The following is a 27,837-nucleotide window of genomic DNA, read 5'->3' on the forward strand; positions in this document are numbered from 1 at the left end:
GTTCCTACGACAGCCTGCCAAGTGCTGGATGATCGTAGGATCACTTTAAGTGAGGCTCTCCAGCTGCTACCCTGACCAGGCAGGTCAGTCACCTGGTCTGGGACCAGAACCCAGATTTCTTATTCAGTATCAGAATTATAGCTAAGGAATGCTTTTGGCCAGCTGAACCAGCACTGGGAAATGTCCTACTCCACGTGAAATAAAGGGGCTACACACAAGTGAAATACCACCCTAGGCGATGCTCAGCCCCTGGGCGCGTCCCTGAGCCACTGTCCGTGGGGACCCGCAGGGAGCAGGGTGGGACAGAGACCCCGCACTGCTGCCAGCCCCGGCCCCGGGGCTCCGTGCCCCTCTGGGGAGAGGCGTTGGGTCCTGCTGGGCAGGGGCCCCCAGCTTAACACACAAATGTAGAGCTCCAAGTTCGGTATTTTGGAAGGAAAGGAACAAAATCACAAAGGACTTGAAGCAGAGGAAACATTCACATTTTAATTAACCAAAAATAGGGCAGTCACACTCCCACTGACACTCTTTTTCAGATCTTTTATCAACAAGAGTTACTCGGCTATTTTTATCATCAGGATGCGCAAGCAACACTGGAGGTGCAAAGTGGATGGGCAGAGGTGGATAATTTATGCACAGAAAGATAAAAGAGTGCTCAAACCAAGGTGAAAAATGTGCTGTGCTCCTCTCACAATTGCATTTTCACTTTTCCTCCCCCGTGTGATGGAGGCCTCCACATCTCCTCTAATAAATAGAAGGAAGGAGAAAGATGGAGCTGTCAGTTTAGTTGCACTGCTGAGCTGGGGACTGCGGGGGGAAGTTAAGGCTGTGCACGGGGAGAGAGAGAGTTGAAATAAAGTACAGCCTGGCATCGAGATGAGGCATTTTCTTTGTTCAGACTGGAAAAAAAAGATCAGGCAAGAAGGGATAAACCAAAGGTCTTAAGATTTTTTTATTTGTTAAGGTGATGGAAGAGGTGACAAAAATATTTGTGTGATGTTAAAAGCAGGAACCCTGGCAAGCTGGTCCTCACTGACAGCAGATTCTGGGATATTTCAGGATGGTGAAATAGGAGAACATTACTGCTTCACAGTGGTGCTGTGTCACATTTTTCTTTCTACCTGTAGCGTTTCGGTCACGCGCCAGGCAGCTGTTTGTCCACCTCTCCAGCGCTTTGGGACCTCCCTGCAGCCCTGGGCTCTTGTCATCCTACATTGTGCTGGAAAACACAGAAATGCCGTTTTGGCTCCTCGGCTATTCGGGAAGCGGTATGAGACGGTCCTGTCACTGCCTTGTGTCACCCACACCCCCCAGTGACTGCCTTGTCACGGGGTGCTGAGGCTTGCACACGCACACGCACAGGATCAAAGCCGAGCAGCGCAGCTCAGCCCGGGCGTACCGACGGAGCCCGGGGCCCTGCGGACATCCCGAGCTCGGGATCGAGCAGTCGGATACCGCCTCTGGATTTTGTCAGCAGTCGGTCAGGCGTGGCAGAGTTAACTCGGCGTGCACCTGAGGTAGCGTCCACGTTAGCTGCCCTTCTCATTTTTCAGAAGTGCCCAAGGATAGACAGGGGACAATGAACAGTGGCATCTTGCAGCTGACGTGCACCTGCTTTTAATTAGTCTGATGATGGGACACGTGGAGCAACAGAGAAGAGTGCACCCGAGGTAAGCAGCCTTCTAATTTCTGAGAAACTTCAGGTTTTAAGGCACTGGCAGCAGGAGATCTGTGAATTTTCCCTGCACCGCGCAAGCCCCGGCAGTGCCTGCAGACAACAGACTTGAGTGGTATTAATGACCATGAACCTGACCCTGGTCATGAACCCACGCCGCCCTTACAGCACTGTAATTCCGCCTCTGCCGCGAAGAAATACGTCCGCCTCTGACTCCTTCACCGGGATGGACAGGAGGTGACAGCCTACAGACCCTCCGCCCAGCCAGGTGTCACCCCACCGGGGCCACTGCTGCCTTCTTGCTTCGGACTGAGATTCTTTCAATCTTCAGTTGTTTATGTTTTCTCTAAATTCCAACTGTGCCATGATTTAAATTAATAATTGAGATTAGAAACTTGAAGAGATCTTCTGCAAATGTAGTACTTCCGTCAGTGTTATTTTTAATATAGCCTGCCTTGTATCAAACGCACTTGCAAAGCTATTCCTCCTCAAGTTTGCTGAAGCTTTCCCTGTGGAGCACAGGAAAAAACTCCACGATCCCTCAGAAAATACAATTGCTAATTTTATGGTTTACCTCTACCTCACTTCAAAGTCTCATGCCTTGTACTAAAATACTAAACACAAAAGACTTGTAGATGAAATTGATTTTTTAAGTTATAAATTACACAAAACATGGTTTTTAATTGGATGTGCAAGAGAACATCTGCAATAACATCTGAAATAAATAGTTTTTTAAAAATAGCTTTCCTCTACAGAGCAATTTCTTTGGAAAAAATAGAGTAAATGTAATAAAATGAACTTTGCATTTATATATTTATTTCTCTATTTGCATCACTTCAGAAAGTGAAAAATAATATAATTTTATTTTGGGCCCCAGAAAATACAAGCAGAGGGAGTTTTTATGACTTGCCCCATATCACACAACATTTACAGCAGACTAGAAGTAAGCAGAATTGCATTTCCCCCCCCCCTCGTGGGACTCACCCTTGCCCTACCATTAGGCTCCGTGTCTCTTTGGCGATTGAGATCACAGCCCCACCTTGGTCAATAGAAAGCTGTTACCAAATTAATGAAGCCTGCCTCTGGTTCTTGATGAGAACCCAAATTTCTGATAGCGCTTTGCAGAAGGTCATAGCAAAGGCTAAAAAAAAAAAAATTCGTTTGGAAAGTAAAATGCAGATGGCATTGAGTTAATATGAGAAGAAAGCGCCTTGTCATTAACGAGATGGGAATAAACGAGAATAGATACGAAGAAACCTGGAGAAGTGGGGCCTGTGACTCCCTGCAGAGACAGCTCTGAAGGCACCCGCTGCCCAGTTCTCCCAGCTTAAGGGCCCAGATCCCAGGCTGGATGCTGGGAACACTGGACGCTGCGTGCCGTGTCCCCCAGGGCCGGCAGCGGCCGCGGGGCCGAGGTGAGGGCAAGAGGAGCAGGGCTCAGGGACACCTGGCGGGGAGGCTGCGGGCCTGGGGATGGCGTCTGCAGCGGGATAAAAATCCTTCAGCAATCAAAACAATTACAACAATTAGCAGTTGTTAGTAATCGATTAAAGCCATCAGTCCTGAAGATCTCTAAGGTTAAGTGCAATCAGCATGCATTTGATCACACTGAGCAGGCCCAGGAATTGTGGTGCAGCAACATATTTGAGGAATTATTGTAGAAAGAAAAAATAGTAAATACAAATGACTGGTTGGTGGGAACGAGCACTGGAAAGGTACAGGAAAAATGAGTAAAATGGTAACTGCAACCAAGTGTGTTTTTAGAAAGAAAAAGTGAGAAAAAGAGAAAAAAGAGTGAAAGAGCAGGGAAGAAAGAGAGAAAGCAAGAACTCAAGCAAGAAAACTGAATAAAAAGGAGAAAAAGAGAAAGAAAATGGCTCAAAAAATAAATTTAACTTTTAAGGTCATGCCCACGATCTTCCAATGTTCCTGAGCTCTCACCTTCCACCCATCGACCCTGGCTTTCAGATTCAGCCACTCCTCGATTCCCTGCTCACTTATTCCTTGTATCTATTACACACGGCAGAAAATAAAGTTTTGCCAGTATACAGCCATTTTTCTCAGCTGTCATTCTTTAGCCAGTTCCTTTAATTTTGCACATTTCTTTACCATCTCACAGGTCTGGTTCCTTCAGCACCACACCGACAGGCACCCCTCCCGTCCCACAGCGTGTTGATGTCACGGCCATCCCATCCCTCGCACGCTCATTACTTTATTATACTGTTAATATAATAGAGACCACTACAAAGCACTTTGCATCAATAAATGTTAAGTCCCTAAATTGTGATTGCTACCTCTTTTTTTTTTTTTTTTAATATATGTAATAGAAGAGAAAAATCTACCTGGATATAGCTCATACACATACACAGAGATATTTACGAATGCTCAGTAGATCTGCAAATAATATAGAGCAGTCAACAGAGGAGGTGTTTTCTTCTAAATCAAAACAAAGAAAAGAAACCATAAAAGGACCTGATCTACCACTTTTGAAGTCAAAAGAAAACTCTCAGTGACTTCAGTGAAGCTGGATCAAGCTCAAAGTCTGCATATTTCTGTTTTCATGAGTCGTGTAAACTCCATCTGTTTTCCAGTCCCTGTGGGGAAATGCCATCTTTCTGTTTTCATTATTCAGTTTGCTCTCTCTGTTGTAGTTTGTACTCAACTCTACCAGTTTTACAAAACACAATATTTTATGGTGCAGTGCTCAGCTCTCTCACAGAGGCCTCGGTTCCTGTGGCATGACTGACATCAAGCATTTTTAATTAAAAAGAAAACTTTATTACTCCATAACCTCCTCTTCCATCTTTTCTCCTCTGAAGAAAGGATTCTGGTCATGAAAGACAGCACAATACAGAGCTCTTATTTTTATTTCATTGGTGCTCTCTCCCAGATTTACACATATTAAGCATGCCTGAGATCCTCATCTCCTCCATCCTGACTGTGATGTAAAGTTTTAAAGCTGACTGGACCTGGCTGAGAAGTCATTTGTCTCTGAATGGCGGTAGCGAGGCCAAAGCCCTTAAGGGACATCACGGCCAACGCAAGATGGAGCGGTAGGTCCTCTATGGCCAGTGCCCCCATTCCACAGGACAGCAGCAAGGAGAGATTTTCACATGATGCCTTCAGTACCGTTGGCTTCAAAGCTCCTGGCAGCCAATACCTTCTGCCATCAATTATATCCGTGAGTTTGGTAATGGATGCACACAAGCTGAGAGGCTGTGTTCAACAAAAAGCTAAAAAAATAAATAAAATAGATACAGCACCACAGACCTGCCTACATTATCTGGACCAGCAAAACTTGTCCGAAAGTTACACGCTCCTTGTTATGTGTCCTTCCGCGTTCCTGTGAAAGGAATGAAGCCGACTGAAGACTGCAGAGGTTCAGCTGACTGGCAATAGTGACTAATTTAGTCAAATTAATGCAGACGTCAGCCTATAGGTAATTGTTGCCCACAGGTAAGAGATGACAGTAATACCTAGCCCTTCCCTGGCACTCCTCATGGAAACACCTGTGGAAGTGCTCCCGCTCCAGGCCCCGGGAGCCCAGCGCGGGCGAGCGGCTCGCCGAGGGCACTGACAGCAGCGACCGGCTGAGCCAGGGCTTTGCCGTGCCAGGACACCAGCTCAGCTTAGGACGTGAAGCATTTCGGCCTGGCAGCACTTTCCTTCCGGCTGTAAGGACTTGTGCCATTAGCAAACGCGGATCCTGCAGGATCCTGGCACCAGCAGCACGGTCCCGTCCTTACGGCAGCCTCGGCGTTAGCTGCAGGAAGCACGCCGTCCTGGAGTGGGACCTGCCTGTGGCTGGGAGGCAAAGCTAACTCTAGGAGCTGTGGTTAAACAAAGCACATTAGCCCTCAGAAACCAATTAGGTTCTTCATTATCAGTGGAAGGGAATAAGGCGAGAAAGCTTCGTGGTAATCGAGTCAGTGAATAAGGCCCTAGTTCACTAATTCATTTGGGTACTAACAAGTGAAATCTTGCCTATATTGTGATTCTATAATTTTGAAATAATTCCTAAAAGCAAAATTAAAATACAGACCCAACAGCAAATTTATATATCATTCTCATTTTCAATGACGCTACATACAAATTCCTTTTCTATCTAGGTAGTTCTGAACATCGAAAAAAAATCATTCAAACAATGGTCTTTCAAAGGTCAAGCAAGGATATAATAATAACAGCGTGTCCTTGCGGGTAAGGCAGATGGGCGCGTCTATAGGTACCCTCAGCTGGCTTGTAAACTCTGTTCTTTGTTGCTAAAATGAGACTACAGCACATGCCACTGTCTGCACAGTCTTCACATACAGAAAACCTATATATCGCTGTCCACAGCTTGAAGACATTCAAACTGAGCTAAAGAGGGAAGGAAGGAAGTTACCCAGATGTGAGTGAATGCATCAGGAGCAGATTCATTTACGTCCATGTCTACATCGTGTTTACATTATCCTCTCCAGCTGTTTTTCTGTGCACAACAATATTTATAAATTGCCGTGTAAGAGAACAGAATATTAAGGTCTATCACTGGTAAGAACAGCAAGAGTACTCAGGGGTTCATTACACCAACCTAAGTCATGGGGAAGGAAGGTTGCAAATTCTTGAAAACAGGGTATTTTAGTCCTTTATTCTTTCCAGATTACTAAGGTATACTGAAATAGTTCCTGTGTATGTTTGTTTTGTAGTATAATGCTTGTCAGAGAGATGCATTAGTGTACTTTGGCTTTAATAAGTACAACAAAATAGAAAGATTTTTCTTCTCAAAACACTGAAAGTTTTGTCATGAAAGGGAAAACTGAATTTTTAAGTAGATGAAATCATGCATATTAGTGAAAAATAACATAGTAAGTAACACATCAGCAGTTGCCTTCCATTAGGGTCTGTGAGACGTGCTGTCAGTGTAAGTGCCAGCTGCCCAGTGCCCGTACTGAGCAGGGCCAGCGCAGCAGCATCGCGCTCACCACCGGCTCTCCGCCTCACCCGTGCCCAGAGGAAACCAGGTTAGCTTACGTTTGGTAAAACACAGTCACCAGACACAACAGTGCTGACAACCTAGCCCAGAGTGATGCAGAGGGGCACGGAAAGCCTACCAAATCTGAAGAACAGGGAAAAAGAAATAATACTGGTGGAACAGCACATACGTCTGTCAGGGTTCTAGAATAAAAATACAAAAGAAAAGCCTTGCAAGCAATTGTCTGCATCAGTTGGTGCTGGCAAAGATTGATGACAATGATAAGTATGATGAATTGATGCTGTAATTATGGATATATGAAGTTTTATGAGGAGACAACAAATGTGTCACTATTTATACACAGCTGAAAAAGCACTACCAATTTCCTTCAGACTGTCTGCAGCTTCAGGAATTAGTCATTACTGCAGGCCTGCCTTTAGATAATGATTTACCAAATGTGAATGTTTTGCACCTGAAGATGATCTAGACCTCCATACTGAAATGAGGTTTAAAGAGCCAAACATAACTGAAAAGCATTTAAATCCTTTCTTTTGTTTGGTAGAAGCCATTCTCAGGAAATATATTTATATATATGTATTTTGCAAAACTTTTAAACAGCATCCTGCAAGACCTACATATGCTGAGGCTGTGAAGCTGAACAAAAACAAAAATGTGAAAAGATTTGTTTTTACTTACTAAACATGTACGCAATTGAGTAAGAAATTGCAATGCTTGCTGATACGGGAGCTGGAAACCTGGTTTACATACAAATAAATTCTGGATACTACCATACCATACTAATGCAGGGGTTTAATCAGCCCCAGAATTAGGAAAGCATACGAACGTGAGCGCCACGGGGACGGGCGATCAGCTGCTGTTCCAGACTCCACTGAGGTCCCTGCAGGTTTCAGGCCCGCCAGGAGCCCTCCAGCACCACGTCCTCACCAGGAGGCACCTGCGGACACCGGCTACGTGCCCCAGCACTGGCTTTGCTGCGCCAGACACGGACGGTGCGCAGGGACCTGCAGGGCGCAGCAGCAGTAACTGGGCCACCCCCGAGCCCGCTGATGGCCACCCAGCATCGGGAGCTGACCATCAGGGAGCCCGCGTGGGGTTTGGTGCATCAAACATCCTGAAACCGCACAGCCTTATGTCAGCATCATAGCCCTTAGTTAGAATAAAGGCGCTGAATGTCTGAAGGAATAGGCAGGGGGTACTTGCACAACCAGAATGTCACCAGGTTTCGTACATGTTAGATATAAACATCTTGGGGAACTTGGCATTTTTATAATTGCTGGGTAAATATCAAAACTAAAACTAAATTCACTGATGCTTAACATGTGTTGATATGCGGGAGATTTGCCAGGTTCACACTGACATGAAAGCAAGGCTACCCCATTTTCCTGAAAAAATGCGTACTTTATGCAAAGCCGCTGCTTCACATCCTTCAGACTCCAGACACAGGGCCAGCAGCTTTGGGGCAAATAGGAGTTCCTCCAGAGGCTCACACTAATGTATCAGATCATGAGTTGTTCGTACCCATAACTGATACAAAACTGCTTCCTTTTTTTTGCCTTTTAATATCCTATGAGTTTTTAAAGTAAATAATGAATTAGTATTCACATGTTTATGGTCTTTTTTTACTTCGTATCTTATACCTCAAAGAGAATTCTTCTGCTTATCGAAAGGACAGACATCCTGCATGACAAAGCAGCTCCTGGGAAGCGCTCCTGTTTGTCTTACAGTCTATGAGGACAGAACAGTTTAATGTTTTGGCAGAAGGCGCAAGTGAGCTTCTCTTCAGTGAAGAAGGAAAATAAGCTTAGTGCTAAGACAAATAGAAAATATTGATCTATCTCCAGGTACTGTAGCTGAAAACCTTTTGTAAAATATATCATCCCCTATCCCTACTGATCAATGCCCTTTGTCTTTCACCAGCTAGTTCTCGGTAGTGGAAAGTTTAACTTTGAGCACACAGACACAAAAAAAAAATAATAATAATAATAAAAAAACACCCTATATGAGCATCAGCTAAATGAGCAGCACGAGTGCTTCAGGACCTGCATGCATCGGCCGTGCCTGCAGGAGAGCCTGGCCACGACCACCTCGCACGCTGTCCTTCTCCTGCACTTGCTGCCTTCTGGCAAAGTGACCAAGTAACGTGAGCATCCAGTGCTATTTCTTTCCTTTCATGCGTACTACAGCTACATGCGTTCAGCTACATGCATAGGGTTAGTTATGAAAACCAGCAAAAAGCAGTACAAACACACAACCCCTGGAAAAGAGGCATTGGTTGTATACAGAAATAACAGCAGCTTCCAAAACCCTTCCTGTGAGTGAGGGATGGATAAATAATCAGCTTCCAGCCCACAAGTCGGCCCTCCTGAACGCTGGTATCAGGCTGCCTGGGGAGCTGAGAGACAAAGCCCCAAGAAGCTGGGAGCCATCCCGGGAAGCACGGCCCGTCATGAAAACCCATAAGCCTGCAACTCGCCCAGAACGCTGCCAAGACTGAAATCAGAGCAAAATGAGAGCGCTTGAGTGCCTGGCCCTGCTCGCAGCCAGGCTGCGTGCTGGGGGGGCGGGGGGGCCACGGGATGGCTACCAGCACAGACCCGGAGGGGCACACACAGCCAGCGCACAGCCGGCTGATTTATTTACGTAAATCTGCCATCAGTGCCTCGAAACAGGTAATCAACTCCAATTTAAACCAACGCTTGAAACGCTTCCTGTTTATTACAGGTTTACATGGTTTGGGATGGGATTTTTCAGGCCAGCTTGTTTGTGTCTCCTCTCTGCTTTTATTAAGAGCAGGCCTGTGCCATAATATTATTTTTCATACTCTCGTACCACTGACAGCACATCCATCATTCCTCATAATTGCATCTAACAAATATTGATTTTGACTCTGAAGGAGTAAATAGAAACATTAAAGTGCTTTTGCAGAAGGCACAAACACTAGTGGAAAGCATATTTAACAGACCGGCGAGGATGCAGTCCGTGTCCTGTGACGGAGCGTATGGCTGCGGGACAGCAGCACCGATTTACGGTGGCTTAGGAACAGCACAACAGCCATCGTGCTGAGCTGAGCGACCCAGTGCTGTCAATATGGGTGTCGCTCAGTCCACTCCATCTCAAAACGCTTTCTCAGAGCTTCCTGGATGGGAAGAAATAAGTGTATTTAGCCTCCGAAAACCGTTCAGGCTGCTAACACGCGTTGCTGCGCTGCGTGCCGAGCCCAGGGCGCAGCGTGCAGCAGGCGGTACCTGCGGTGGTGCCACCAGGTCCCGCAGAGACACAGCCGGGCAGCAGCAGAGCTGGGCTGCCCTGTGGTTGTTACAACGCCCCGGTCTCTGTTTCTTCCTCCTGGATCTTCCTCCGGGTGTCCCCTCAGACTCGGCGTCGTGGCACAGCGGTGGTGCCACACCGGGGGGATGCAGTGCTGCCGCGTGCCGTGCTTAGCTCAGCTCTCACGGGCTAGAAGCTCACAGGGGAACCTTGGGTTCCATGCCTGCGTCTCCTGGTTGTGTACAACCGAGCAGCTGTACCCAGGCAGGGTATTTTGCTCCATGTACAGCTCCTCCTCTGCTCCCCGACGTTACCCCTGCAGCCGTGCGAGACACCGGCAGAGGTGACACTGCTGCAGCAACTCGTCCCTTGGTCCCCAGGCAGCGCAGCTCCAGTGCCTCACCCAATTTATCCATGTTGCAAATAAAATTTTCTTTGGAGAGGTTTGTAGAAACATTCCCCAGCGTTGGAAATGGATGAGGCACACCTTTCAAAAGGTATTGCATTGCAGGCAGAGGCAGAAATCATAGGATCACAGAAGTCGTTTAGGTTGGAAAAGACCCATAAGATTGTCACGTCCAACCACCACCCAACAGTACAAGTCCACCATTAAACCACGTCCCTTAGTGCCACATCCACACGTCTCTTAAACTCCTCCAGGGATGAGGATGCTCCCTGGGCAGCCTGTCCCAGTGCTTGACTGCCCTCTCCGTGAAGAAACTCTTGTTGATCTCCAATCTAAACCTCCCCTGGTGCAACTTGAGGCCATTTTCTCATCTCCTATGTATCCCCAGTCAACCTTTCAGCCTTTAGCCTTTTCATAAATGAAACCTAGGAAGCTCTTCATGCGTAAGACCAGAAATGTAAGGTTTCTGGCAGAAACAAGCAAATGCAACACATAGGAAAAGAGAGAAATCAATCTGTAAAAAAAGGAAAGAAAATGTAATTATTTGGAAAATTTAGGACTTTCGTATGGAGAGTACCAGTCTCTGATTGCTTAGCATAGCGTCATTGGTAAATTAACCTTGTAAATACAAGGTATCAAATAGCTTTGGTCTCTTTGACAAAAACAAACAAACAAACAAATAAATAAATAAATAAAAGTCCTACAGTTATCCAGTTCCCTTAGACCTGATATATGGGAAGAAATATCAGAACACCAGAACGGAAAATAACCTCCACCTGTAAGTTTTTGTGACTTAATGAAAAACGAAGATGCTTGAAGTACGTGGAAATGAGAATACCTGGTGATACCTTCCTCTTCCAGAACTCTGATTGTGTCTTCACAAATATCTGGGCCTTAGGGGTTTGGTTTGTGGTTGTGTGTTGCTTTGCTTTGTTTTAAATGTGAACAAAAATCTTGTAATGAAAAGAAAAACACTGATTTGGTACGGAGCTCTTTTTAGGAAGCATATATGTACTAATTAATCAGTAGTTAATGAGCAATTAGTAAATACTCTTTATCCAAATCCCCCAGCAATTAGCCATATTGCTGCAGATCACTTACGACAAACGTTATGAAAAACAAGTGCCTTGCTGATGCACGGGGCTCTCCAGCACAGGTGCCCTCAGCTTCGCGCAGCGGCAGCACGCGCACGTGATGGGAGGGCTGAGGTGCAGCAGCTGCTGGCACCCCGCAGCGGCACAGTCACAGTCACGGTGCCTCCTCGACAGGTACCAGCACCGCAGTCACCTTCATTACACCGGGGCTGGCACGCTCCGCTTTCAGAAAGAAAAATGATTTCAATTACGGCTGCACGGCGCTCCGTCCTTTCTGAGCACGGAGCTGAAGTGACAAGTCAGGATGGCAAAACTCTCCAACGGGTCCCTGAACCACAAAAACAGCTCTGCAAACTTCCCTGCTCCCGCCTACGGGGCTCTGAGCACAGAGACGCAGCGGGCTGGAGGAAGGTGCAAGTGTCACCACCCATCGCTGTCAGGCCTTTAAGCTCTGTGCTTTTACATTGCCAGGACACTATCGCACCCCCATCACAGCCACCATTAAAATTCAGGACAGGCAAGGACTGATATCCGTGGTCTTGCCAAAGGTCAAAGTAAAATTTAAAACAGATCGCTCCCAGTAAGACTGAGGTCACCCTGACATATCTTCATTAGGAAAAAATATAAGGAGCAAATTCCCTCCCCTCGCCTTGCTTCATAGTCCCTGGAGCCGAACACAAAGCAGCAGTCAGCTACACAGAGGTCTCTCAGCTCCGGACAGACAGTGCAGGTTTCACCCCTGCTCTCACCAGGACTCTGGACTCTCCTTTCTGCATTTCCGAGGGGTTGAAATCACCATCAAAGCAAGAGATGCTCTAATGAGCTACTGTTTTGTTTTCTTGATTTTTTTTCAGCATTTTTTTCGGGAGAGAGTTTAGATTTTGCAGGAGCCGCTACTTTCAACAACAGCCCTTTGGGCAACACATTCAGGCATTCGTTTCAGCAGGAGATGCCCCAGCTGGAGAAAATTTCAAGAGGAAAAGAAAAAAACTCTAACATCAAGCAAGCAGCATAATGGCATGCAATAAATAACATCAGAAGAAGAAATCATTCTAGAGAAACTTGGTTGACTACTGACAGCTTTACAGAGTGGGAAGATAAAAAGAAAAATTATACATTTGACGTGCAGTAAAGTATTGGACATTGTGTCTCTACTGAATCTTGATGGCTAACGTGATTCTGACTCTCTTGTACGGGAAATACCACCACTCCGGGACTGGGAGGAAGGCAGACGCTCAGCACGCCTGCGGCACGGCAGCGGGAAGCTTCGCCCGGCAGTCACAGTGAACCCCTGCACCGGCTGCAAGTCTCCAGCATCCATGGAAAATTAACGAACTGATCAAGAAATCAGATCCCCACTGGACAAACACTTGGTAAAAAGAAAGCGTCGGTCAGGTGCTAGCACATCAGGAGAACACTAAAGATGAATACAATAAGTTGAATTTTTCTCTAACAACTAAGTTCTAACGTTAGAATGAAATTCTGAACATGAGACAAATGAACATTAATAGAAGATTAAAGGGGGAAATCAACAAAAGTCACTCGAGAGACAAGACATTCCTTCTTAACAAACACGCCCTTTCAAAAACTGATCATTATCTGATACAGCAGCCTCCTGAGTTAGCAAAGGTCACTGGGAGAAAGCCAAAAAGGGATGCAGGAATATCACATTTCTGTGCACATCCTTTTCCCAGAAAGGCCATGAACTGCAGTCTGGAGAGCACAAGTGGAAAAGAACAAGACAGCTGTCTGCAAACATCCATTAGCCAAGAAACCGCATTACTGGAAAGACAGGACATGGCAGAAATGGCTTTGTGCTGTGTACCTTACCCACAGCCACTTGGACCTGGGAAAGGCTTTTATTCCTCTGCTTCCTTGCACATATTCCTCCAAAATGCCTGGGTAAGTTGGTGAATAACAATCAGGGCATTATATACCTAAGCAAAACAAAAACATGTATTTCTCCATAAGAGCTCCCCTGCGAGCCCACCCGATGCCACGTGGCAGCAGAAGGCGCTGAGCCCTGCAGCCAGCTGCCCCCTCGATGTGCTCAGGGGGCGTGGAACTGTAGTTTTCGGCAGGACTTTCATAAGGCTTTCAAGAGGCATCATCAATAGCTATCAGGCCTTTAAGCTTTGTGCTTTAAATTGCCAGGACACCATTGCCAGGACACCGGCTCCCGGCATGGCTCCCGTCCCCATGCATCCCCTCCTGCCCCCCCCACGCACATCCCATCCCCACCGCCTCCACTGCTTTCATCACTCGAGAAGTGTTTAATTGGAAATAAAGAACAAAAACAAATTTTAAAAACTTTCCCGGGTGAGTTAATCTATTGCAACAACGGGCTTTGTGATTAACCAGGCACCAAACCAGCACAAACACAGAAAAACTTGGAGCCCCTGCGGCCATCAATCCGACACGGGGAGCCGCTGTGTGTCCGTGTGCTGAGCGGGCCGGGGCCCACGCTGGCTGTCGATGAGCATGGCACGAAGGCTGAGCCATGGAAAAGAGGATTTCACAACTGAGCAGCCCAGCAGCAAGACGTTCTGCAGGGCATGAGCCGAGGGTGCTGTTCTCTTACAAAGCCGCAGCCCACGGGCTGCCTTTGCTCTCTCACTCTGTGCCGAGTGCCAGGACTACTGGGTGGCATCGACATCCCACCCCGTGGACAGGACAGCTGAGCCCCTGGACAGCGCACGTACCTCTGCTTTTGGGCCCTCGGCCCGTGGCTTCGGCCAAAAGGAGATGAAGAATTCCCATTCCGTTACTGAAGTGTGTGGGGAGCGGGGTCTGCCCGGCACGGGGACACCTCAGCCATGGCCTCCAACCCCTGCCAGTGCTGACGGAGCACTTCAAGCCCCCGCGCCAGCCAATCGATCGTGCATTGATTTGCAGGCAGCGTTCTGTAACGGCGAGCACAAAGGGAAGGGCTGGGAACCCACCGAACGCAGTAGCTCTGCGGAGGTCGTACCGCAGAGGGACACGAGCCTGGCCACACACGGGCGTGCAGCGGGACCCCAGGGGCAGGGGGGGCCGTTCCTCCATGCTGAGCACAGACGGCAGCGGTGGTGAGTTCCCCACAGCTCTGCGGGGCCTGCTGTGCCCTCGGTTAATGCACCTCATGGCCATACGCGGGAGCTGCTTCACCTGCGTCTCTTCTGAAGATGAAGCACTGCGAGGAGCCCCCACCCTGTCCCCAGCTGTCTCCGTTTGCCAGTGTCCTTCGTGTGCAGTTTGGGGCTCCGCAATATAAAAAGGACGTTAAGATGCAGAGCAGGGCGACCAAACTAGTAAAAGGGCTGGAGGGCTTGTCCGGTGAGGAGAGGCTGGGGACACTGGAGACAAGGAGGCCGAGAGGCGACCTCCTTGCCCTCTGCAGCTCCCCGAGGAGGGCAAGCGCAGAGGCAGGCGCTGCTCTCCTCTCCCCGGTAGTTGACAACAGGATGTGCAGAATGGCACAGAGCTGCACCAGGTTCAGACTGGACGTCAGGAAAAAGTCCCTTACCGTGAGGGGTCAAACCCCGGGACAGGCTCCTCGCACGGCGCTTGGTGCCCGGTGCCTGGCAGCGTTCGGGGGGCGTTTGCACAATGCCCTCAGTAACGAGCCTTAACGTTTGCTCAGCCCTGAGGTGGTCGGGCAGCGGGGCTTGGCGAGCCTTCAAGCCGCCTCCAGCACGGAGAGCACCTTTCCCGGGTGGCAGCGGGTGGCTCCCCAGCGCAGCGTGCCCAGCGGGGCCGCGCCGAGCCCCCGTGAGCCCCTGCGGGGGCTGGGGCCGTGCTCCCCACCCCACCTCCCCGACCAGACATCGACAGCTTCCCAAGCCTCTGAGCCCTGGCACATTCACTCGGCTGGCACCCGGAGGAGGAAGCTGGAGGCAGGCACCTCCAGCACCGCGCTCCCTCGCTGCGAGGCGCCCTGGCTTTGCGGATAACGCAGCTCCAGGGAAGTTCACCTGCAGGATGCTCTTTCCTCTCCTCTCCTTCCTGCCGTTACTGCTGCAGGTGCCTGGGGCTCATCTCCATTGACATGACCAGCCTGTTGTTAATAGCTCTGCTTTAATTAATCTTGAGGGTGGGAAGAGAGAGAGACGATCTTAGCAGAATCTAATGCATAAGAGGATCATATTTTGTCTTTTGGGGAATTGCAGCTGCAATAAACACAAACATTGAGGTTTCTAAAGGCTGTGTAACAGAAGATGGCCAGAGGCAATCTTACTAACTGATTTCTATGGCTTAAAAACTATTTTTCATCATTGAAGAACATGATTTACTTTCTTAGAGGCATCTGTTCAGAGAAATACCTTGTTTCATCAGTTTTGCTTGCATTAATTCTGACTTCCACTCCCCAGGCTCATCATCTGGCAGAGGCTGCCTTGCCGCGTTGGGGCAGCGTAACCGCGACGGGCAGCCCGAGGGTGCGTGACAAGGCACGGACAAACGGGGCGCTCTCCGGGACACCTCGGCGCTCAGCTGCGTAAGGACATCCAGTTTCGGTAGTCTTTTCCTTCTCCTGACCACTGCAGCAAGGAGAACTGGATACTTAACAAGAATCAGGAATGAGAGAAATAGAAACCCAGATTTTGACCAAAATTACTGGCCAAATCCAGGGCTGGTCCTCGGAGTTTCTACCTATGTTATTTGAGGGATTCATCACTTTTAAGAGACTTAATTTCCTTGTGGTATCAAATAAAACGTTTTTTAAAGGTACTTGTACACTGTATAACCTAGAATTAGTATCAAGGTTAAAATCACATTGGACAAACACCTTGAAAAATACTGATGAATATGACTTCCTAGCGTGTATGTATATACAGATATAAAGCTGTTCACAGGACAATATTTATCAATGACCACAATAATTACCTATACATTTGACCTTTAATATAGTAAATAAAATAACTGAAATAGATAAAAAAGCAGAACTCCAAACGTGTGGTCTATCACCAAACCACCACCCATCCTGTTTTCCCTGTTCAGGTGCCGCACACCTGTAATTTGGCAGTTCTTTTAGCTGCTGCACAGGAAATTCTCCTTTTCACAGCCAGCATTATAACATCCATACCAAAAAAAAGTGCTCTGATAATAGGTCTCCAGTGTGCTGCTCCCGAGCAGGCAAAAGTCTCATTAGCTGAATGATAGTTCTCTGGCTGTAATGCCTCTCCTCCCAGTCTGCACCTGTGTGTTAACTGTATTTTAAACACAAATATAGAAAAGAACTTCAGAAAAACAGCAAACAAAAAGCAAGTTTTTTTTTTTTTAAAAAAAAAAAAAAACACCTTTGGAGAGATTTCTTTCTGAAGCCTCACAGCAGACTAAAAATAAACAGAGCATCCGCGACCCCTCCAGCTCTGTTTCCAGGCATCAGTACCCGGCACGTTGTTTATGACCACACGCACCAGACAACAAAACCCGCAGCCGGAGGCCACGTCTTTTCTCAGATTTCTGGGAAAATCTAAATGCCTGATTTTATTTTCATATCCACCTCAGAGGCATACTAATTAATGATTAGCTATGTTACAGCGAAAGTGTGGGCTCTGCCTTGGGTTGCCAGCGTGCCAGGCACCACGCAAAGCCCTGGTTTACCTGAGGAAGGAGCTCCACCTTCAGAATCACGCTGGGGGAGCTCGGCTGCTGCCGTTCTTCAGGCACAGGTCCCTTTGAGAAAACTCGTACATTAGAATCAACGTTTCTTTCCAAATAGCTTCTATATCTTTAAAAAATATTAATATAATACGCCTGTACGGGATTTGCTAACTCAGGGCCAGTACTGCTTAATGCTTTATGACCTTAAGTGATAAAGAAGAGCTTAAGTGGTAAAGCCAGTGTTAAAACAGTACTTGTACGTGGCCCCAAAGACTGATTCTCATATGCCTCTCTGCTAAAAAAAAAAAAAAAGGTCAGGAGTGAATTTATGCATTTTCTACCTAGAACATAGGGTACAACATCTTACCAAGTTCACTTTCTTGGTCTGATACCTCTGCTTTACCACACCTAACATCCCATTCTCTCTCTTTCAATTTGCCTTTTCCATTTCCTCTCCTGTTCTGTTCCAAAATTTTTCTTAATCCCTCCTATAAATAAACACCAAAGAAGCGGCAGAAAACAGTCACAGTGGCAGAAAGTCAGTTTCTAGCCAGCTCTTATGGAGGCAGATGAGAACCTTTTCCAGTGCTAAAATGTTAAGCTGGAAGGAAAAAGGCTGCTGCAAAAATCTATATTAAAGCTTTTATCAAATTAATATTTCATTACACATGCATGGGAGAGACTAATCATTCCTTGCTTGTTTCATTCTAAAAAGCTAAAACCAGCTTGTTGAGCTTTAAAATTCCACTTTTTAATAAGAAATATCTTTGTAAATAACTAATGAGAAAAATAATTTAAGGAAATGTTTTTTCCTCGATTGGATCGTTCCTCTTATTGCTTTTTACAGCGTGATGAACAAATATTAAAAACACACTAGCTTCCTGGCAGGTCGTTACCCCAGCTGGAGCAGGGCTCTTTAATGGCCACCCAGTATGGAGCACTGAGACCCCGTGCGTTGCAGGAAGGCAGAAAGCGCGGTGACGCCTCCCCGTCGAAGGGCTGTCCTTCAACGGGACCCCGGAGCTGCAGAACTGCCCCAAAGCAGGGGCAGGGACGGAAACTGCCCCTCAGGCCTGGGTTCAGCCACGGCTCCCAGCCCTTCCCCAGCAAGGAGCAAAAAGTCGTTCAAGGAGGGAGGTGGCAGACGGGACAGGAACCTGGGCGCGCGGTGGCTCGGCCGCTCGGTGCTCGGACCTTTTGCTTCCAGCCGTAACACAAAGGGATGTTTCCAGGTGTAGTTAACTCACCGTGCGAGGAAGGCTCCGCAGGGTCTCGGTGCCGACTAGACAAACACATTTGGATGAGATGCTCAGAGCCAATTGATTCACGAGGTCAATATTTAGTGTTGCGGGGTCAATCATCAGTGCACGGCCTGTCTCGTTTAAGAATAAGCCCAGTGCTAAACCCATCATTCAGTTTCACCAGGAGCAACAAGTCCTCGGTATCTCTGAGGATCAGACACTTCCCATTCAATACTTAATTTCAAGAGCAAGCACCCAATTTAGCCCAGCTCGCCTGGAAGAATGATGCTGAGCTGGTGCAGTGTAAGATGAAAGCGGGGCCGCCTGCCTGCTAGCCGTGCAGACGAACACAGGTGAGATGTTCTTCAGCGCGGGGCTCAGACAGAAGAGCCCAACAAGCACTTCAGTGCTGCGCCTCCCCTCCTTGTGCCCGAGCGTCCTGAGCTGGCTGCTCCCGGTGCTGAACGCAGGGCTGTGCACGCCGCCTCGCTTCCCCCGCAGGAAGGTTTGGCAGCAGGGGCTCGTAGGGTGCTGGGAAGGTGCACAGCTCCAGCAGCACCCGCGTGTGCTCTCGTTCCCCACTAGGGTCACTCCCTGTGGCTGTGCCGGGTGGGACCCCACACCCAGCAGCAGACCACCTCACGCTGGGAGACCGCCTGGCCTCTGGTTTGCATGGGGCTGATGGGCTGGTGGGATTTCCTTTGGTTTGCAGGGGCTTCTGGATGCATTTCCAGCAGCCAAGGCCCAGGCGTGCTGCTACGGGCAGCCAGGAGCACCCACCCTGGGGACAGCCACGTCCCCTGCGCCAGCTCCCGGCCCCAGCGCTGCCCCCAGGTGTCCCACGGCTCCCCTCGTGTGGGGGGAGAAGGAGGAGATCCAGCAGAAAGCAGCCTACGGAGGTGCTTGCGGCATCCCCTCCCAGCTGTCACAGGTAGGTGAGCAGCCGCGGTAGTCTCCGAGTGAGTGCTTTAATTCTAAAATTGGCTGTTTGGGAATGCTGCTTGTTTTCAGCTATGAAGTTAAATACATGCAGCATGCTGAAAATCTCACCAGCCCACCCTCAGCCTCCCCTCAGACAGTGGGTTGCCTGTGCCTACCGCTCCCACGTGTTACCAAGCAGATTTCTGAGCGTGACATGAGAGAGACACCGGAGATCACGGCAGCAAGACACTGTGTGGTACCAGCATTTCCATCCTGGAGCATCAGCCATGAAACTGGTTGCTAAACATAGATGTAACATTTTAAAGTGCCTTTTAATAATGTTTTAACTTATTAGTATGCTTAATTTAATAATCTGAAAACAGATTGCTCTACAAGAGAAGATTACGACAAGCGTTCCCAAGACAATGCAGGAAAACCACATCCCATATTATCATGCAGCGGGTACTTGACCACTCCATGCTTGCGTCTTGCTCGGCAATGCTGCAGGGTATGCCAAAAAGCGGTATTCTGGGATTCACTGGGGCTTCTCCACCTCTCACGTATGGTGGAGAGTCACGAAAGACAATGCATGAAGCCAGTAAAAGTGATCTACTCCCTTGGGCTTTGCGGTAACAGGAGAACTAACGTGAGGGGAGTTTCCATTTGTACAGAAGAAAAAATAATTCAGTTTCCAGTAAAGAATAAAAATAAAAAGCTATAAAGAATTAAGGCACTGAATTGTTGCATGTAGCAGCAGAAAATATATCTGCATTGCTCTAGAAATTCCAGAAGTCTAACACTGAGATCTTCTTCCTCGAACTCTAAGTCAGCTGCACAATCTAATGCACTGTAGGATTACAAGAACTGCAATGTTCCAGAAATTCTGGCAAATATTAAAATAAAGGTTTCTCACAAAAAAAAAAAAAAAAGGTTTGTTTTCCAGTGAAAACTACATGTTGATAAATATAGTTGGGGACAAGGAGTTGTTTTTATGAATTTTAGAGGTTTAATTAAGAACTTATTTTTTCATGGAATGGAAAGTACGTTTAAAGCAGAAGGCAGGGATGTCCTGACAGACCTGTTCCCAACCAGTGATAATTGCCGTTCTGACACGAGAGTGAAAATGAAGCCGTCTCCATGAGGGCTAGCAGAACGGCCAGCAAGACCTTCTTGGGCGAAGGCTCAATGCTGCCGCCTGCATGCACAGGCGCAGATCAAGAGGGGCAGAAATAAAGGATTAGCTCTCCTCCCTGCTCCGAGCGCGTGGGATGGAAGATTTGCGTGGGCACAAGCGGTCGGCAGGGCAAAGGAGGCTGAGCGCTGCTCCGGGAGGTCGCTGCCACAGCCACGGTGTGGGGCGAGGTGGGAGCGCAGCTCGAGCAGCACAGCACAGCACCAGGTGCTGGGAGACCCTGGTGCAGTTCCCCGCTCCACCCAGTGCTTAGACGAGCAGCTCATCCGTGACTTCATTCCCCCTGACAGCTTGAATCAGAAGCATTTTTCCGTGTTACAAGTAGGAGGATAAAAACACAGATGATTTGAGATAGAGATGACAGAGAGAGAAAGCAGTGTTATCAATTTAATGAATCTCAGCACTTTTATTATTGCTTTAATTTGATATCTACACAGGGAAGGCTTATGCTTCGAAATGCAACTTCTCTAGACAGCATTTCAGTATATTATGCTAATCTCCATTTTAATTTCTCTGTAAGAGAAAAAGTCTTCAAAATTGGCTCAATATCATTACTCAAAAATATTGCAAATCATAGTTTGAAAACCAGGAACTTTACAACTTGCTGTCTAAACTCATCTTGTGCCAATGGCTAATGCCAGTACAAACATTTTCATTATCTGGCCTGCCTAAATCACAGAATACCAACGGGCCGAGGTGGGCAGGGACCTCCAGGTCTCTCTGCCCCCCCCAGCCCCAGCAGGACCCCCGAGCAGGGTGCCCAGCCCCACGTCCAGGCAGCTTTGGGACATGCCCAAGGAGCCCCCCCAGGCTCTGGGCAGCCTGTGCCAGGGCTGCGGCACCGCAGGGCTCAGACGTGCTGCTGGGGCTGGGGGGGACCTCCTGTGCTCCGCTCGGTGCCCGCTGCCTCTGGGCCTGGCGCTGGGCTCCGCTGGAAGGAGCCTGCCTCCGGCTTCATTGCGCCCTCGCTTCGGGTATTTACAGGCACTGGTGGGATCCCCCTGCGCCTCCTCTCCTCCAGGCTGGGCAGTCCCAGCTCTCTCAGCCTCCCTGCATAGCAGAGGTGCTCCAGTCCCTTCGTCATTTCAGTGGCCCTAAATTGTAGCATGCAGCACAAATCCAACAGGAGCTACGGCCACCCAGGCACCGAAACCTGGAACCTGCCCCTGGAACCGCCAGCTCTCGCTCACTGCTGCAGACAGAGCATGTGGTAATTCCTGGCGAGGAGCTGCCCTCATTTAGCACACATAATGGAAAAGGGAAACATGAGAAGCGTCAAGAAGGCAAAAAGGAATACAAATGGTAGATGTCCTGGGAAATAAATAAATATATACATATATTTATAGCAACCATGTTATCCCTCTTCTCTGTCATGCCTTTTGGTCTCGTAGTTATTAATCTATCACCCGTTTTTCTGAATTAGCATTTAGCAATTATGCATTCCCTCTTGCAGAGTACGAAATGAGTCCTTAACCTTTAGCTCGTGCCGGAGCGTCTCCGCACAAAGCGCTTCTCCGTCACCAGCGTCCTGCCCACCGGCTCCGCGCGAATACCCGCAAACGGATGCGGAGACGCCTCCCTGTGTTTTAACATTTTGCACTTTAACGACGGATGAAGAACCGTGCCCCGGGGAGGCCGGCCCGCGAGGACAGGTGTGGGGAACCCCCCGGAGCCCCCCCGCTGCCGCCCGGCCCCGGCCCCGGCCCCGGCCGCGGCCCCGCGGAGCTGCCGCGGAGCGCTCGTGCCCCCGCGCGGCCGCCGCCGGGCTGAGCGGCAGCCTCTGCTCCGCTGGGCGCCCCCGGGCTTCTGGCAGGCTGTGCGCAGCCGGGGCTGTTATTGTTAAGACTAAGGTTGGGAAAAAAAAAAAAAAGAAAAAAAAAGTCAAAGTCAAAAAAGTTTGAAAAATCTTTCTTATTGCAATCATTTTCTATTACTTTCTGCAAGCAAAAAGACCCTGAACGCCAAGAATTTACAAGTTATCAGATGCAAGTGTTTTATTCCTACTCTTTACATTCAGAAGAGAGCAAAGACAAGTAGGAAAACAGTGCCATGACCACGTCCCTGGGGTCCTGTCCCAGCACCCGACCACCTCTGGGTGCAGAACCTTTCCCTAACCCCAGCCTGAGCCCCCCCGTCCCAGCTCCACGCCGTCCCCTCGGGTCCTGTTGCTGGTCCACCACGAGGTCTCCCCTCAGCCTCCTCTCCTCTGGGCTCACCAAGCCAAGTGACCGCTCCTCATACATCCTCGCCTTGCACATAATCGTGTAAACAACAAAAAGCAACTGCTTTGTTAGTGCCAAGCAACACCTTTGTGGGAAGGCCGTAATGTGTCCTTCCATCGAGCTCCTGCCAGGACGTGGCTGTACAGCAACAAGGGAGTTTTACCTGCAAACGCTTAGGCTGTGGCTCCACAAACACCTTCCCTGCTTTCCTGCCCGCTGTGCAGGACAGTCCTTCCCAGGACAGCAAAGCTCACCAAGAAAAAACAAATCCCCACCTGAGCATTGGTTCCTACCAAACGGTGCCACCTACAGAGGAGCGTAAGGAAGAGCAGATCTTTATTTCAGGCTGACACAGAGAAGGAAATCCGCAGCTCGACCACTCACGGTGCGTCAGCTGCCCCTGTCCGCCCCTGCCCTGGGGCTGCCCCTGGTTTTAGAGCTAAATTCCTCTGGCACCAGCTAACCCAGTGTCCTGACACTTATTGGTATCCTGAAATAAAAGCAAATTGTACTGCAAGAGAGACCGGGTGCCGGCACAGAGACTGCCGCCCTGTGAATGCACATTTACCTCCCAGGTTTCCTGGGAGAAGGACAGGGAAGGGAACGATTTCCACACCGTGCGTCCAGGTGCCTGGCACAGCTGCTGCAGTTCTCCAGGACAGGGGTCTGTCGGGAAAACCTCGTTCTGTCCCGTCTCTCTGCCCCCCAAACCAAAGGAAATCATTTAAAAAGCAAATTTTAGACCTTAAAAACTTTCCACTTCCCATGGACAATGTGACCTGCTTTGCCTACAAGCAGAGGTTGCTACGAAAACTGGATTAGTTAAGTACACAAAGTGCTACTGCTTTAGCAATTAAAATCCCATGCTTCTGTATTAACCTCAAATTACTGCTAGCCTAGGAAATATGCGCAGGTTCCCACCGACCCCTGCAGCAAAGGAAACAGCCTCCCACTGCCCGAGGAGGGACGTGGAGGCGAGCCAGGAGCCGCCCCGAATTCACGCTGCCGTCTGCCCGGTGCCGCTGGCCGCAGCCGGGCTCAGAGCACCACGCACCGCGGGCAGCACGTCCCGCTTCCCTGCTGCACTTACAGCTCCGGGACGGCAGAGAGCACCACTACACGCAGAAACAGCACCACGGTTTTAGGAGTATTGGGTACCCCTAGGCAGAAAGTAAACAAGCAGAACTGCAAACATCACCAACAGCTTCCTTCTTTAAAATACTAAAAAATAAGTATAACAAAAAAGAAAGAGAGAAACAGAGGAAGAGCGAAAAGGAGTGAAAAGGAAGGAAGGAAGGAAGGAAGGAAGGAAGGAAGGAAGGAAGGAAGGAAGGAAGGAAGGAAGGAAGGAAGGAAGGAAGGAAGGAAGGAAGGAAGGAAGGAAGGAAGGAAGGAAGGAAGGAAGAAGAGAAAAACAAAGAGAAAGAAAGAAAGAAAGAAAGAAAGAAAGAAAGAAAGAAAGAAAGAAAGAAAGAAAGAAAGAAAGAAAGAAAGAAAGAAAGAAAGAAAGAAAGAAAGAAAGAAAGAAAAGAAAGAAAAGAAAGAGAGAAAGAAAGGAAGGGAGGAAGGCAGGCAGGCAGGCAGGCTTATTTTGAACACTGCATGATTTTTAATCTGCCAGATGGAGTGTATTTGTATGAGTTTGTATGGATACAAAACAGTGTATTTGTATGAGTTTTTAATTGCAGCCCACTAACTAGTTGAAAGGAAATCAAAATACAGTACTTATAACCTCAATCAATATTTAAAACTTTATAGCCACAGCTGATAGATAAAACCCTGTGCTTTCTGCACCACAGCGGTTAGCCGAATTTCCCTTATCAGGGTAAATACACAATCTGGGAACGGCACAGTCGTTCCAGCTGGCAGTGTTCTCAGCACTGGGTAGCGAAAGATAACATTCTAGAATGCACAGTCCATAATTTATTAGATTAAACAGCATTCAATTGATACAAACTACCCGAACAATGCTTAGAAAGAGGAGGAATCTATTAGCACTACATCCTAATTTTCAGCAGCCAGCTTCATTTTCTGTCCGATCACACCAAAGTGCCAGGGCGCAGCATATATCCACGTTACTGTCAGTTCACGCGGCAGCCCGAGTATGGTTACCACAGCCTACATTCTGCAGACAAGGACAAACATAAATCTCCATAAAAACAATTGAAAGAGATAGGGCAAAAGCGCAGTGTCCGTAGCGGAACAGGTAAGGCACAAGGGCAAAGTCACAGCAGCAAACAGACGACCACGAACTCCAGGCCACCACAGCTCTCAAAACCAGCAATATTCCACAAATCTACCACCAAACAGCCTCCACCCCACGTGCTGGCCCTTCCGGATCTCACTCCGGCCGTTCCAGGCACGGGGCTACCTGGGAAGCTCCCGCTGCGGCTGGGTTTGTCAGCTGCCTGCCCCGTACCTGCTGGCTCCTGAAACGTCCCACACACTTCAGGCTGCTGATGCTGGTGCTGCTCCCACGCTCCTCCACATCTCTGTGCCTCCTGCTGATGCTCCACGGAATGGCCTGGGGCTGGAGGGGGATACAGAGGGAGGAGACAGCAGCAAACCCCACAGAAGCTGCTGAGCCCTTTTCAGGCAGGGACCTTTAGGAAGACACCAGCCTTGCCCGGTTCCTCACAAACAACAAGCTTTCCACAGCCAGGCTGGGAGACGGCAGCCTTCAGCGCCAGTTTGCTGCCCTTCCAGGAGCGGGGCTTGGCTCTTCGTTTCGCGGGCAGGAGGCAGGGCGCTGCAGCAACCTGCCTGGTTGCCACGGCTTTCCCACACGCCACCCGTACGAGCTCCTTCTTCTGTCGTTCAGCACATATTCTGCATGCATCACACGGCTCTCTGCTTCACAGTAAGTTTTGTCTCTCAGAATGCCAAGCAGCTCAACTTCCTACATAAAAAAAAAAAAAGTCTCCCGTAAAGAGACTTTGCTCCGGTAGCTTTTCAGAAAGCCCCGCTCTCCCTGCTGCTTCCCACACCTTCAGAATCACTAAGAGAACAGATTTTGCTTTGATTAGAGGAAAAACACTTACTTTTTCATTTTCTATCAGTTTGCCTGAAACCTGATGCTGAATTTGGGATAGAGACCCAGTACTTCTGCAGGACAAACAGCTGTGAGCTCCGTATCAGACTGAGAAAAGCTGCGCTGGGCCAACAGACATGGCTCGGCAGCAGTGCTCGGGCCGTGCTTCCGAACCTGCAGCAGGAAGATGTTTTATCATGACGTTAGAAACAGTGAAATTATCTCAATTCTACTGCTTCTCCCGGCCTGGGGAGGCTGAAGTCACGCTGCCACACGGGCCTTGGGCTCCCATGGCCCTCTGTGGCCACCCTCTGGGCTGGGACCCTCCGGAAAGGGATTTGGGATTTCTTGGGATTCTTCAACAACTGGCATTTATTACATGCCTAAGATAGCGAAAGGCTTTAATACAGAAGATCTGTAAAACAAGAAGTGTGACACCCGCCTCTGATGTGCTGGAAGCAGAACCCAGAGATGGGCCTGTGCGACGCTGGTCAGAGCGGTGAGCCAGGAGCCGACGCCGGCAGCAGAACTGTGAGATGTGGTTTTGCGGGAACGTGCAGCTGGCTGCGTCACCACCAAGAACGGTGGCAGCAAAGGCAACCCAGCAAAGGCAGAGAACTTGTACCCACCTGCAACACAAACCACAGCCAGCCCCCCGAAGGCATTTTCCCTGATAACCAACTAGCACTCAAAATACAGAGCCAGACCCTTACTACTACTTTTTTTTTCTTTTTTTTTTGGTGGGTAAGCCTTTGTAGCTTTTATAACTTCGAAATATTTTTAATGAATCAATGCAAGTTTAATGGAAAATGATTATCTTTTTCATTGTAGTTATCATTCCATTTGTATTTAAATTTTTTAAGTAAAAATTAGGTTTAAAATAGTTTTTAGAGGAAATATTTTTGTCTGAAGTCCTAATCATATCGTTCTAAACATTGTTGCATTTCAAAAAGCTATCTTTTCTGCTTTTTTTTTTTTTTTTTTTACACCACCCTTCACAGGACAACTTTTGGCCAGCAATGCTTCACAGTCTGCTTCATTTTGGAATTTTGACTTTAAAAAAACAAACAAAGAAACAAACAAAAGTAGTTTAAAAGCAGAGACAACCTGTGCTACTGATAACACGTGTCCTTCTACAGATAGGATATTCCATTTCAATCAGTAATCCTCAATCAAGAAGTGGCTGTAAACATTTTATGAGCTCGTGGTAAGAGTACAGGGCAGTTCAATAACTGAAATAAGTACTTAGCACGTGCCCATGTTCCTTCCCTTCAGAGCAGTGTGTGCCCTGGCTCCCCCCCGGTGTAAGCCCCTGCTTACCAGCTCGTGCCCTGCCGAGGACACAGCCATGCCTCGGCTGGGTGCTGGAGGACAGCAGGCAGCGCCCTTTCTCTGGCTGATCAGCTGAGCAGAAGGACGCAGCCAACATCGTGCCACTGCACAGCTGTACCTGCTGTGACGACGGCTCTCGGTTCTGCTGAGACCATCTCTGACATGAGGGGTGCTGCTGGAGCAGCACTTACGGACTTCTGCCGGGCGCTAAGCCCCTGTGATGAGCAGCTAGTCGCTCAAGCGCTCGGGCTGTAGGGTAAGCTTTCTCACCACTATTCCTCTTCTCAAAGCCTGGCCCCGCACGTGGCTGTAGCTCCACGACTTCGCTGCGACATCACAGAAGTGCTTTGCTGGCTGGTTTTCGGCGGTTACAGCCCTGCACCCACCTGAAGGCTCAGAATTCTGCTCCCTGCCGAGCTTTACAGGTCAAATCCTGACGGTCACAAATAGGCAATAGCATTTCATAGAATCATAGAATCATAGAATATCCTGAGTTGGAAGGGACCCTTAAGGATCATCAAGTCCAACTCTTGATACAGCACAGGTCTAAACAAAAGTTCAGACCGTGTGACTAAGTGCACAGTCCAATCTCTTCTTAAATTCAGACAGGCTCGGTGCAGTGACCACTTCCCTGGGGAGCCTGTTCCAGTGTGCAACCACCCTCTCTGTGAAGAACCCCCTCCTGATGTCGAGCCTAAATTTCCCCTGCCTCAGCTTAACCCCGTTCCCGCGGGTCCTGTCACTGGTGTTAATGGAGAAAAGGTCTCCTGCCTCTCGACACCCCCTTACGAGGAAGTTGTAGACTGTGATGAGCTCTCCCCTCAGCCTCCTCTTCTCCAGGCTGAACAGGCCCAGTGACCTCAGCCGTTCCTCGTACGTCTTCCCCTCCAGGCCTTTCACCATC

General features: G+C 48.6%; 2 long non-coding RNA genes across 2 annotated transcripts in view; both read right to left on the reverse strand.

Moving 5' to 3' along the window:
- The window catches only part of LOC310902265, a 135,140-nt gene that overhangs the window by 95,420 nt on the left and 11,883 nt on the right, over positions 1 to 27,837 (reverse strand). The window lies entirely within an intron of this gene.
- Positions 1,353 to 8,445, reverse strand: LOC310902266. Its single transcript, XR_014586594.1, has 2 exons — positions 2,933 to 8,445; positions 1,353 to 2,816 (listed from the first exon to the last, which is right to left on the reverse strand). It is a non-coding gene; the product is annotated as an uncharacterized lncRNA (long non-coding RNA).

This window comes from Anser anser (assembly GCF_964211835.1).
Source record: "Anser anser genome assembly, chromosome: 7".
NCBI classification, from domain to species: Eukaryota; Metazoa; Chordata; class Aves; order Anseriformes; family Anatidae; genus Anser; species Anser anser.